This window comes from Austrofundulus limnaeus, unplaced genomic scaffold, assembly GCF_001266775.1.
Source record: "Austrofundulus limnaeus strain Quisiro unplaced genomic scaffold, Austrofundulus_limnaeus-1.0 Scaffold75, whole genome shotgun sequence".
Taxonomy (NCBI): Eukaryota; Metazoa; Chordata; class Actinopteri; order Cyprinodontiformes; family Rivulidae; genus Austrofundulus; species Austrofundulus limnaeus.
In genome coordinates, this window is record NW_013952477.1 from 751,135 (window position 1) to 762,340 (window position 11,206).

The following is an 11,206-nucleotide window of genomic DNA, read 5'->3' on the forward strand; positions in this document are numbered from 1 at the left end:
AACTGAAAATATGGATGGAGGACAACAGAGCTGCTTCATGGAAGAAGAACCTCAGCTTAGCCTGTTAGCTTTAGCGTTAGCCCCGACGCTATCACCATACATATGTATTAGCTCAGCGCTATACATTCTCCTCTCGTCACTGAGGTCCTCCTCACATGACAGAGAGGGGAACGCAAAAATGACTCAGCCTGCAACTGAAAATATAGATGGAGGACCTCAGTTTAGCTTGTTAGTTTGTCGCGCTAGCACCGAGCTAATACATATTAGGCAACATAGCATCGGTGCTAGCGCAAAGGCTATGTTCAATTAAAGTCTTATGTTACAACTAATCGTGGATCTCTTTAATAATCCATATGAAAACTGAAACACAGATTTTTATTGTCTTTGAATTAGTCAGGTTTACTATTTCATTTTCACTTTCACTTTGGTCAGTTTAATAGCATTTATTCTTAAAATTTGGTTTTTCTCATTATGCTTCATATTAGTGGAAGTGCATTAAATTAGTAACAAATTTAAATGACATAAATTACAAAATTTTATTGTATTTTGACTCAGAACTTCATACTTTAATGAACATATTCATATCTTTGAATATCAAAAGACTCCAAGGCATTGCCTCCTTAAAATAATTGAAATGACTTTTTATGTTTAGTTTTCCAGCCTTCTAGAAGTCAAATGTGTTTTCTGAGATATGACAAACTTCTTTATTTTCTATGCAAAATCAGAAAATTTTCCAGCATTTCATCTACTACTTAAAGACACAAACATGAACGAAACAGTGTGTGTTATATAGTAATTTAACAGCAAATGTAGCCTAAATTAGATCAAAGTGAGCTAATTTCCTCACATTTTGTAAAGTTTTTAATAAAGCAAGCRCACAAAAAGTTTTTAAAATCTATCTTGGGATACAAAATCTAACCTGCTTAAGAAAAGGATCAATAAATGTAAATGTCAACAATCTCAGTGATGAATTATTCACATTTGCACTYGGACTGTTTAAAAGCCAAGGAGAAAGTAGACACGAGTCTTAAACATGTTATACAGTAATTCCCAAGCAGGGACTTGTGTTGCTTCATTTGCCTCAGAACTCATTTGTCAGCCTGCTCTCTTTCTCGGGGGATAGGTTGATGAATTTATTGCTTTCATTTCCACTATTGATGGATGAAAAACTGGTTCTTCTTTCCAGAAAAAAAAAAAACCTGGTGGTAATTAGGCCTAAATACACTCCATGACAAATCTTAAAGCCACAGTGGAGGAAAAAAAAAAATGAAGAAAAAACAACCCAACCATCCGTGCTTTGGGATTAACAAATTGTGACCATATAAATATAGTCATCTGCAGTGATGAAAGTTAATTGACTGCAAAACAACCAGATGATAAGGCGCCAGATAGGGTTGTTTTTATGAAACAGGATATTCAAAAAGATGATCTGTCAGCTGCAGCGAGTAAATAATTATTTTTACATCGATTCTGTGTAGTCCCAGTATTTTAGGAAATAATTAAAAGGATGAACTTATCTGGGGTAAAAGACAGGTAGACAAATTTATAGCTCTGACTTGCAGAGAGGAAACTACGCCTCGTTCCTTATGATTTACATCACTTTCAGCCTGTATTCACCATAAGTTCCCATCTGTCATGTCTTTGCTCACACCAGCCCTGCCCTAGTTATGAAGAAAATGTAAAATGCTTGTGTATTTTTAATTGGCTGATGTTGTAACTTGTTTGCCCTGTTTGACCTGCATTGTGCTGCCAGCAGTCTAAATTAATTAACACGGCTTTGAAATTGATCTCAAAATGGAAGTCTAAGCATTTGCCGGGGAACGCTGCCGGCCACAGTTGTTAGCGCGTCTCGTTGTCTGTTACCGAATGAAATGTTGTTGTTGTTATTTTGTGGAAAGTTGCGGGTTTGTGCTGCTCAGCTAAAGATTGYTTTGTTAATGTTTGGTTGAGCTTGGTGTTATGGCATGCATGCCAATAATGTTTGCCAGGGCTGAGGGGAGCGAAGTAACCTTTGTAAAAGAAAAATCAAGGACATTTCCACTCTTTTTTTGTGCAGACCGTGCAAATCTGAGTGTTTGTGCCTGAGTAGTGGCAGACAGGCAGGAGGGGAGGGATCAGAGGGGCTCTTGTCGGTGCGATTGTGTGACTCTTACTGAAAGTGACACCTCATCAATTCCCTGCATATTCCTGGCACTAGCTCAGCATGCTTAATGCACTAATATCCCTCTTTTTATAGCCGAGGAATCTGAGCGTGCTGCTAGGTTGGCTGCTAATGTTCATCAGAGCAGTATCATAATTAGGGCTGCACCGATCAGTTGAAATAATCGATGACGTCGATTATGTRAATTTGTCGAYGCAGTTTTTTTTATTATCGATTCACTGTATTACATAACCACCACGTGAATGTTCATGCAGTTCCATTTCGGTACCTAAATGCATCATTGCGACTGTATTGGCATAAGAGTGGTGAGTTTTCCTTGCTTGTCCTGAACGCAGCATCGCGCAAGAGCGTAACGACGTCAGCAGCTGCTGCTTCAGTTCAGTCTGAAGCTTGAAAACAAGCCTCGCAGCTCCTGGAGTAAAATTTACTGAACAGACCGCCTCTGAATTATCTGGTGGATTAATTCTCTTGTGGACATGATGTTCGCCTGCTCAAAGTAAATAAAGTACCGCCACTTACTTTATTTCATTCGCCATTAAACAGAGACCGGTGTTAGGTCGAGCCTCGTTCCCCCCATCAGACGGTTCCCCCAGCGTCTCAAACAACAGAGGAGCTTCCCGACACACGTCTGACCTAAAGAGCACAAGCAGCCAACAAGTGTTGGACGTGTTTTGGATGTTCAAAACGTAGCTTAAATACCTTTGATTTATTTTAACTGCATCATCTTGCTTATTTGATTTAAACTTTTTTGCCTTCCATGGACCTCCATCACACAGTTTTCTAGTGGGGAAATGACATCAATAGAAATATGTGAAGCTGGATTTTGATTTGTGTAATAAGACAAAACAGTCTTGTTGTTTTCAACAGTTTTCACCTTCAAGAAATAAGTTACACAACTGATGTTACAATACAAAGAGTTGGATGTTGTCTTGATATTTGTTAGTTTTTATATATTGAGAAATATGTTAAATAAAAAATAGTAAATGTTTATTATAGTTTTTCCAGAGTGACTTGAATTTTGCATGATTTAGTTCATTTGTTAGATTGTTAACATCTTGCACTATATTTCTTTTACTTGAATTTTATATGCTTTGGTTGAGATTTTATGTTGATGTTAAATCTTTTAAGCTTTTTTTGTTAAAGAATTGACTCTAGAGTGCATATTTTGTGTCCATGAAAAAATTATTACAGAAAATATTAYAATATTAAAGAACTGTTCTTGTTAATTTGATGAAAACATTTTAAATATTCAGTGCACTCACATCAGAATAACTTTTAGATTTGTTGTTAGAATAATCGATTAATCGAAAAAATAATAGTTAGATTAATCAATTAGAAAATAATCGTTTGGTACAGCACTAATCATAATTATGATTTTTTTTCCCGTAGTGCTGTTTTTGTTTTGAGAACTCTCTCCACTGATGTCGTGGGTTTTTAGTCGTTCACAGATATGTTGGAAGCCCACGGGTTAAAATAACAGCATGAAATATTTAGAGCTGCTATAATTTATCAATTAATCCACGGGGAGAGATTAAGTGGGAGCGATTTTGGTGATTGATTTAATTGTGTAACTCATTTTTCAAGCTAAAAGGGAATTCCCTCGTTGCGTTTTTCAGACTATTGGAAGTGAAAAAAAATGCTTCTTGCATATTGAAATGTATTGAAACTTGATCAGTGAACACTCTGAACAATTTTCATTGTTGCTCTGGTTAATATTGACAACTTGTGTATTATTTATGTACATTTACACCTCCAGTGAATACCCAGTAAAGAATTCCTGACATGAGGAGGAAAAAAATTATTTAAATGTTGCACTTTTCATTGAAAAAATATTTTGAAAATTTTGATAATCCCTTCCTCCTGCTGCCTCTTTCTTTTATTTCAGTTGTACATCATTTGCTTCATGTTAAAAACCTGGGCTAATCTGATTTTCTTTGAAGACTCACACACTACTGTTTGAAGGAGACCGCGGTGTTGACGTTTCCACGTAGTTAAGTTGTAACAGAGCTTTTCATTTTTCATCCTTCTCGTGACTCCCCTGTGTAGTCTGATGAGCAGAAGGTGGCCAGGAATACATTTTGAGCATTTACCGGAAAATTAAATAAACCAATCGAATCAAAACACWGGGAAGAGAATTGAGGTTTAAAAGGCTGAATGGCACTCTCGTCAGTGAGTCATCAGAAGCACGCGAGATACGCATCTGCTGTAAGCCTTCGAATTATCACCAGGGCATGGTTACCTAGCAGGGCTCGAAAACAAATGTCACTTTAGAAAGAAATACAAAACAAGGGCACGTTTGAAAGACTGGATTTTCTCATCCCGTCACAATATTCGGTGACATTTCTCTGATTCCTCGACTGTCAGAATGTGCTGACGTGATTGCGCTCCTTATAGCCAACAGAAATTCTTCCAGGGAGTCGATATTTTCCTTGTTTGTGTAACTACTCTTTCAGCCATTGATGTCACCAGGCCTCTCGGGTGAGACACATTCGAACAAATCTTCCCAGAAGTCCCCACAGGTCTGAAGCYGAAGCGGCATTGTCTGCTTGCTGCTCCAGCCTGACGACCCCTATTTTGCCAGACATTTCGACTGAGATTAGAATCTGTTTAAAGAAGGAACGCTTCACGCAGGAAAAGGCTTTAGGCTTATATCCCTTTCAGGATCAAACAGTCGGCTCGATGTTCCACACTGCCGGCATGGAGGTTGAGTTGAATTACAATTTTATCAACACTGTTTTCAAGATGGACTTCTTACTCTGTATGGTTCACTTGAGTCATTCAAGGTAGCCTCTGTATAATTAAAGCATTCAGAGGAAGTGGCCATCAGGACCTGTGCTGATTTTATTTTACTTTTTAAGACTCGATTCACACCAACGCAGAAAAAAAAAACATTTTCTGTTGCACTGGCACCTTTCATCCACAGAAAATGATGTTTTTGGTGAGAAAACTGAGAACTAAATAAAGAAAAGCTTTGCAAAGTGGAAACTTTTACAAACTTTTATGGTTGATCTAWTGATTCAAAGCTTCAGTTTTGTCTATTACGCACCATTCCAACATGTTATTTCTACATCTGTCTTGATGTATCCTGATCTTATTGCCACTAGGGGTGGRTATCATTATGGTTTTATAGATACTTCTTACTCTTATCGAAATTGCTTATTKATCCGGTATTTTAAGGGTACTCTTATCAATGCCTTTGTGTGAGAATAAAACCAACAACGAATTATGAATATGCAATGCTTTTATTTATGACAATTTAAAACACACAAAACAGACTTTGAAAAGCCACACGTACTTTTAATTTGCATTGCATTAACTGTATGTYAGGTTTTTTACTATTGTATACAAAATGGAGGCAGAAGATGTCAGATTTTTTTCCTGACAGTCGGAATTTGACAAATCCAATTTTTCTTTTTGAATCCGACCCAGGTCTTTTCAGTATGTGGTACTGAATAGGATACATATCTGATGTTTTTCAGTCTGAACACTTGTGTTTTATTTCATCTGACTTATATCAGTGAGGTTGGGGTGAAGCATCAATCCACTAACCTCACGTCAAGCTGTTTAAATCTTGTAGTTCCACACGTCTTCAGCTAATTGCTTCGTCTTTCTTCTTTTAATTTTCCATGTCCTGGATGACTTCTCAGTCATCACCCGAAAATATATGATAGTTATGTCGGTCTCTGACTGTATAGATAGTAAAGTTACTCGAATGACAGGTCTCCTTTAGCACGTCGCTTCGTTCTAAAAACAACTGCAGAATCAACATGCATGATATGATTTCGATTTAATTCAATTCACAAGTCTGCGATTGATATAATGCGATATCATGTGCCCATCTAACACAATGCATGTGTTTAGATGGGCATATGATATTGATTTACATCGAGCATATGATGACGATATAGATCAATAATTTCATTTTGCCTCGATATAACTGAATCATGAACCATTCAAATTGATATATAGATATAGATCGATGTATTATTACACTCCTACTAAAATGTTCTTTCTTTAGATTTTATTGTGTTGTTAATGTTGACAGTCTCCCCATTTACTGGTTGGAATTTGTTTAAATTCCTGTTTCTCACTGAAATGAAGTTTTAAAAAATCTGGTGCAGCCGTGGGATTATTTTAGCTCTTTAGCGCTGATTGATGGAATGAAAGTATTTCTACTTGAGTAATTACGACCCAGCCTGCTGCATTTGACCCCTCAGTGTTTGTTTCTTTGTATATGTAACCCAACAGATCTTCAACCAGGGGTTTCAGTGACACAACAGCACAGAAAAAACATAAAACCTGCCATTTGTTGAAAGGTGACTGTATTCCAAGTCGCTCCGTTTTAAAAGCAAAGGCAGAGGAGTAGAGCATAAAGCTTTGGTTTGGAGGAGGACACAGGGTCTAAGCTGGTGTGACACCCTCAGCCTTTAATAAACGCCACAACGCTCTGAGTACTGTGAGCTTCCTCTCAGCTTAGAGGCGACTGCTTCTGAACTGGTGCTGAACCAAAGCAGACAAGAGAGCATCAGCTCAGGCCTCCACCGGCCTGCTACACATTTAATGCCCTTGTCGGTGGGAATAATCCTCTCTGCCTCACGCCGCTGCCAGCAGCAGCACCGCGTGGCGCCTACATGCAATRTGCCACCGCTCAGGACCAGGCAAGAGAGCCAGCAGAAACACTTTGTGGACTTAACGGGCAGCGGGTGGAGCAGGCGAGGTAAAAGTGATCAAAAAAGACAACAAATGAAATTGGGGACAATGTCAGGTAGATTCGCTGTAATGCTGGACCATAAAACAAAGGTATAATAAAACAATCAAAAACAACTCCTCATCTCTGACTGAAACAACACTTATGTCAACCCACTTTGTGGCACTTTTATGTCCTGGGCCATACGATTAAAATTTTACACATCTGTCATTTTGGGGCTAAAACCAGACAGAATACATTATTTTTACTTAAATGTAATTATAATGAGTAATGAATTAAACTTTGTATTTATTTTACACTTATAGCTTTCATCTAATACAGCGGGTAAAATAAGTATTGAACACGTCACCATTTTTCTCAGTAAATATATTACTAGAGGTGCTAATGACATGAAATTTTCACCAGATGTCGGTAACAACCCAAGTGATCCATACATACAAAGAAATCAAACCATAAATGTCCAGAAATGAAGTTATTTGTAATAATGTGGAATAGCACAGGGAAAAGTATTGAACACATGAAGAAAGGGAGGTGTAAAAAGGCATGGAAAGCCAAGACACCAGCTGAACTCTCTCAGTAATTAGAAAGCAAGCCTGCCTCTTGTCAGTGCAAATTAATATCAGCTGGTTCAGTCCCAAATGATGGCCAGGTATCACACAAGAACCATCTGATGATGGGTAAAAGTAAAGAGCTCTCTCAAGACCTTCACAACCTTATTGTTGCAAAGCATAATGATGGCATCGGTTACAGAAGAATGTCTAAACTTCTGAAGGTTCCAGTGAGCACTGTTGGGGCCATAATTCAGAAGTGGAAAGAACATTATTTCACCATAAACCGACCACGACCAGGTGCTCCTCACAAGATTTCTGACAGAGGAGTGAAAAGAATTATCAGAAGAGTTGTCCAAGAGCCAAGGACCACTTGTGGAGAGCTTCAGAAAGATCTGGAATTAGCAGGTACGTTTGTTTCAAAGAAAACAATAAGTAATGCACTGAACCACCATGGCCTGTATGCACGCTCACCACGCAAGACTCCACTGCTGAAGAAACAGCATGTTGAAGCTCCTTTAAAGTTTGCTGCACAACATTTAAACAAGCCTGTGTAATACTGGGAGAATATAGTCTGGTCAGATGAGACCAACATTGAACTGTTTGGATGCCAGAATACACATCATGTTTGGAGGTCAAATGGCACTGCACATCAGCCCAAAAACACCATACCAACAGTGAAGTTTGGAGGTGGGAACATCATGGTGTGGGGCTGTTTTTCAGCATATGGTACTGGCAAACTTCAAATAATTGAAGAGAGCATGAGTGGAAAAATGTACAGAGACATTCTTGATAAAAATCTGCTTCCATCTACCAGGATGATGAAGATGAAACGTGGCTGGACATTTCAGCAAGACAATGAGCCCAAACACAAAGCCAAGGAAACTCTCAGTTGGTTTCAGAGAAAGAAACTAAAGCTGCTGGAATGGCCCAGCCAATCACCTGACCTGAATCCAACAGAAAATCTATGGAAAGAACTAAAGATCAGAGTTCATAGAAGAGGTCCACGAAACCTTCAAGATTTGAAGACTGTTTGTGTGGAAGAATGGGCCAAAATCACACCTGAGCAATGCATGCCACTAGTTTCTCCATACAGGAGGCGTCTTGAAGCTGTCATTGMCAACAAAGGCTTTTGTACAAAGTATTAGATAAATTTCAGTAAGCGTGTTCAATACTTTTYCCYKKKSCMWTYCMMMWTWWTWMMAAWWAMYTYMWTTYYKGRMMWTTWWKGKTTKRWTTYYTTTTWWKKWWKGRWYMMYTKGGKTGTTACCAACATCTGGTGAAAATTTCATGTCATWAGCACCTCTAGTAATATATTTACTGAGAAAAATGGTGACGTGTTCAATACTTATTTTACCCGCTGTATGTGTTATATTAAGAACCTTCTATGTGAAGAAATGCAGTTTTTTTTAACACTTACTGAATTTAGTTTTTTGAAAATTTATGCTACAACCATTCAGTTTATTTATTTTTTCTTAGCTCAGCATTATGCCCTGAAACAAAAGAAAAATTCTGAGTTTCACGTGTGTGGGTTGTTGGCTGGGTCGAGGTACACCAAAGAAAAAAAAACTTTTGTTTGAGTTTAGTTTGTTATGTAAAGGCTGGTTGTTCAAGGTTGCTGCAGTTTTTTTTTGTGTGCATGACTGATGTTTAGTCCCGTTTCACTGTCATCGATGAAGGGTAAAAAATGTCCCGTGCCTTTGCATTTACAAATGATGTCCTCTGCGCCGCCCTCTACACAGATTGTGTCATGTTTCAAATTGCAGCAGGAAATTAATTGACAAAGGTGGGGTATGCTACGCCCACCTAATCACACCCTTGGTACAACAAATCCTGCTGCAGAAAGCTCCAAACTTTAACCAAACTTTGTTCAATGATCAGGAAAAATGACTTAAGCTAACATAACTTTTTACTGAATCCAAAGTGTTTGTTTTAACTTCCTAAAGTTTAACTTAAATATGTTTCATAATTAAATATGAGGGAGAGAAAATACATGCGTTAATCGCAAAAAAGTAAGAAAAGCAAAATTATTGTACGTTTGGACGTGATTTGAAAGATTTAATTTGTAGTTTGTCGTTCAGCTCAGCCTTTACAAACAAACAAAAAAAAAAACAAATTAAATATTGTCTGGACTGCATTGCAGGTTTAACATTTTCATTTGAAAATTCTGGCGCAAAAGCTCGACCGTTCCTCTCAGATTATCTTTCCCTCATTAAAAAGCCGAGCAGACGAAAGCTTTCTCATATGGATTCACGTAGTTTAGCTACCCAAATTACCTGTTTATTTGACTCTTTATTCCCTGTTCCGATACATTTTTGTCATTACKGTGCCAAACCTGAACTGACAGTGTTGTTTTTATGGACGCTCACCCAATCGAACGCAAGGTCACGCTTGATTAAATGTTTATCTCCATTTGAGCTCCTTGCCATGCAGGACTTTCTCTGAGGAGAGTAATTAAAATAACTCCCACCATTTGCAAATGTTTACAGGAGCGTTCATTACCTTCTCTGGGGCAATCAGCGGAAATTAAAGGTCATGTTTGTCCATCTTTCTCTTTATTTGTTCGCTGTTGTTCCTTTCCCCCTTTTTTTTCTTTCTCCTAACGTTCAAGGTTAGATGTTTTCTCCACAAACAGGCACTGAGAGTGAAAGAAGTGGGAGAAACTCTGGAAGAGCRCCTTTAAACGAAGGTTCAACCTTCTTTTTATTTATTAAGTTTTTTTAAATTGCCAGCTTGTCACTAAACAGTTGAGATGTAGATGACAACACGCCAGCACATTTATTTTGGCTCTTCAGGGTGCTCAGTTATTCAGCCGTGGCATCGCATGATGTCACCTTTTTCCCCAAACACCCAGACTAATTCCTGTTTGTCTTGAGCGTACGTGGAATGATGCTTTAAACTGTTGTCGTTTCCACCTAATTACAGTTTACAGAATGATGCATTTGCTGGTGCTTTCTCTTTTTTCTTTCATCACATTTGGGTAGAAGATGAGGGAAAAATAAGGAATTGGAGGAGTTTCTTTGGATGGCTGACTTCATAGTTGCGTCCTGTGAGCTTGATAGCTTTACTGATTGCTAGTGTTGTAGCGTACTGTGAAGTGTCAATTGCAAGGCTACGGCRTAGTGAGACTGCTGTAATGGGAACCCACCAGTCAGGTCATTCGGGGGGGTTCTGCATGCTGCATGGACCTTTCTCTTCTTCCCCTGGATGTGCACATCAAGGCAGGGGTCCTCAGTATCCTCTGAAGACAGGGGTGTCCACTCAAAATTGCATGACCTCTATTGTAGCGTATACAGGTCACTCCACCTCCTGTGGGAAGCCTCTAAATTGAACCCAGCTTGTGTCTTCGATTTCTTCCCTGTTCCTCTCTCTCTTCCTCTGGTTTCCCTCCTTTTCTCTTATCTTCCATCTCTTTCCCTTTTCCCCCTCATGTGTTCACTGAGCTGCAAAGCTATTCACATATAGATGGAAAGATCTCTGCCTTTCTCTCCTGAATTGCTTGGTCAGGATTTTCCTTCGCCGCACCATTTCTGTAATGGAGTTTAACTTTATTTACAAGATAGAGGAAAATGAGCTCTGCATTTGATGTGCACATCTACGCTTCAATAAACTGTTATATTGTTCCATATACTGTAGACGCTCACATGAGTGAATACCTACGTGTCAGCCATGAGAAGAGTTGAATGGCAGGAGTATTATCATATTCTCTGCCGTCATCCATTCTGTAATTTATTTATGTAATCATGGAACTCTGCAATTCAAAGCCACAGACTAGTATATATATATATA

The 11,206-nt window shown here is 38.5% G+C and overlaps 1 protein-coding gene across 9 annotated transcripts in view; it reads left to right on the forward strand.

Moving 5' to 3' along the window:
* Positions 1 to 11,206, forward strand: part of camta1a (calmodulin binding transcription activator 1a) — a 402,428-nt gene that overhangs the window by 21,573 nt on the left and 369,649 nt on the right. The gene's annotated exons all lie outside the window — the stretch shown is intronic.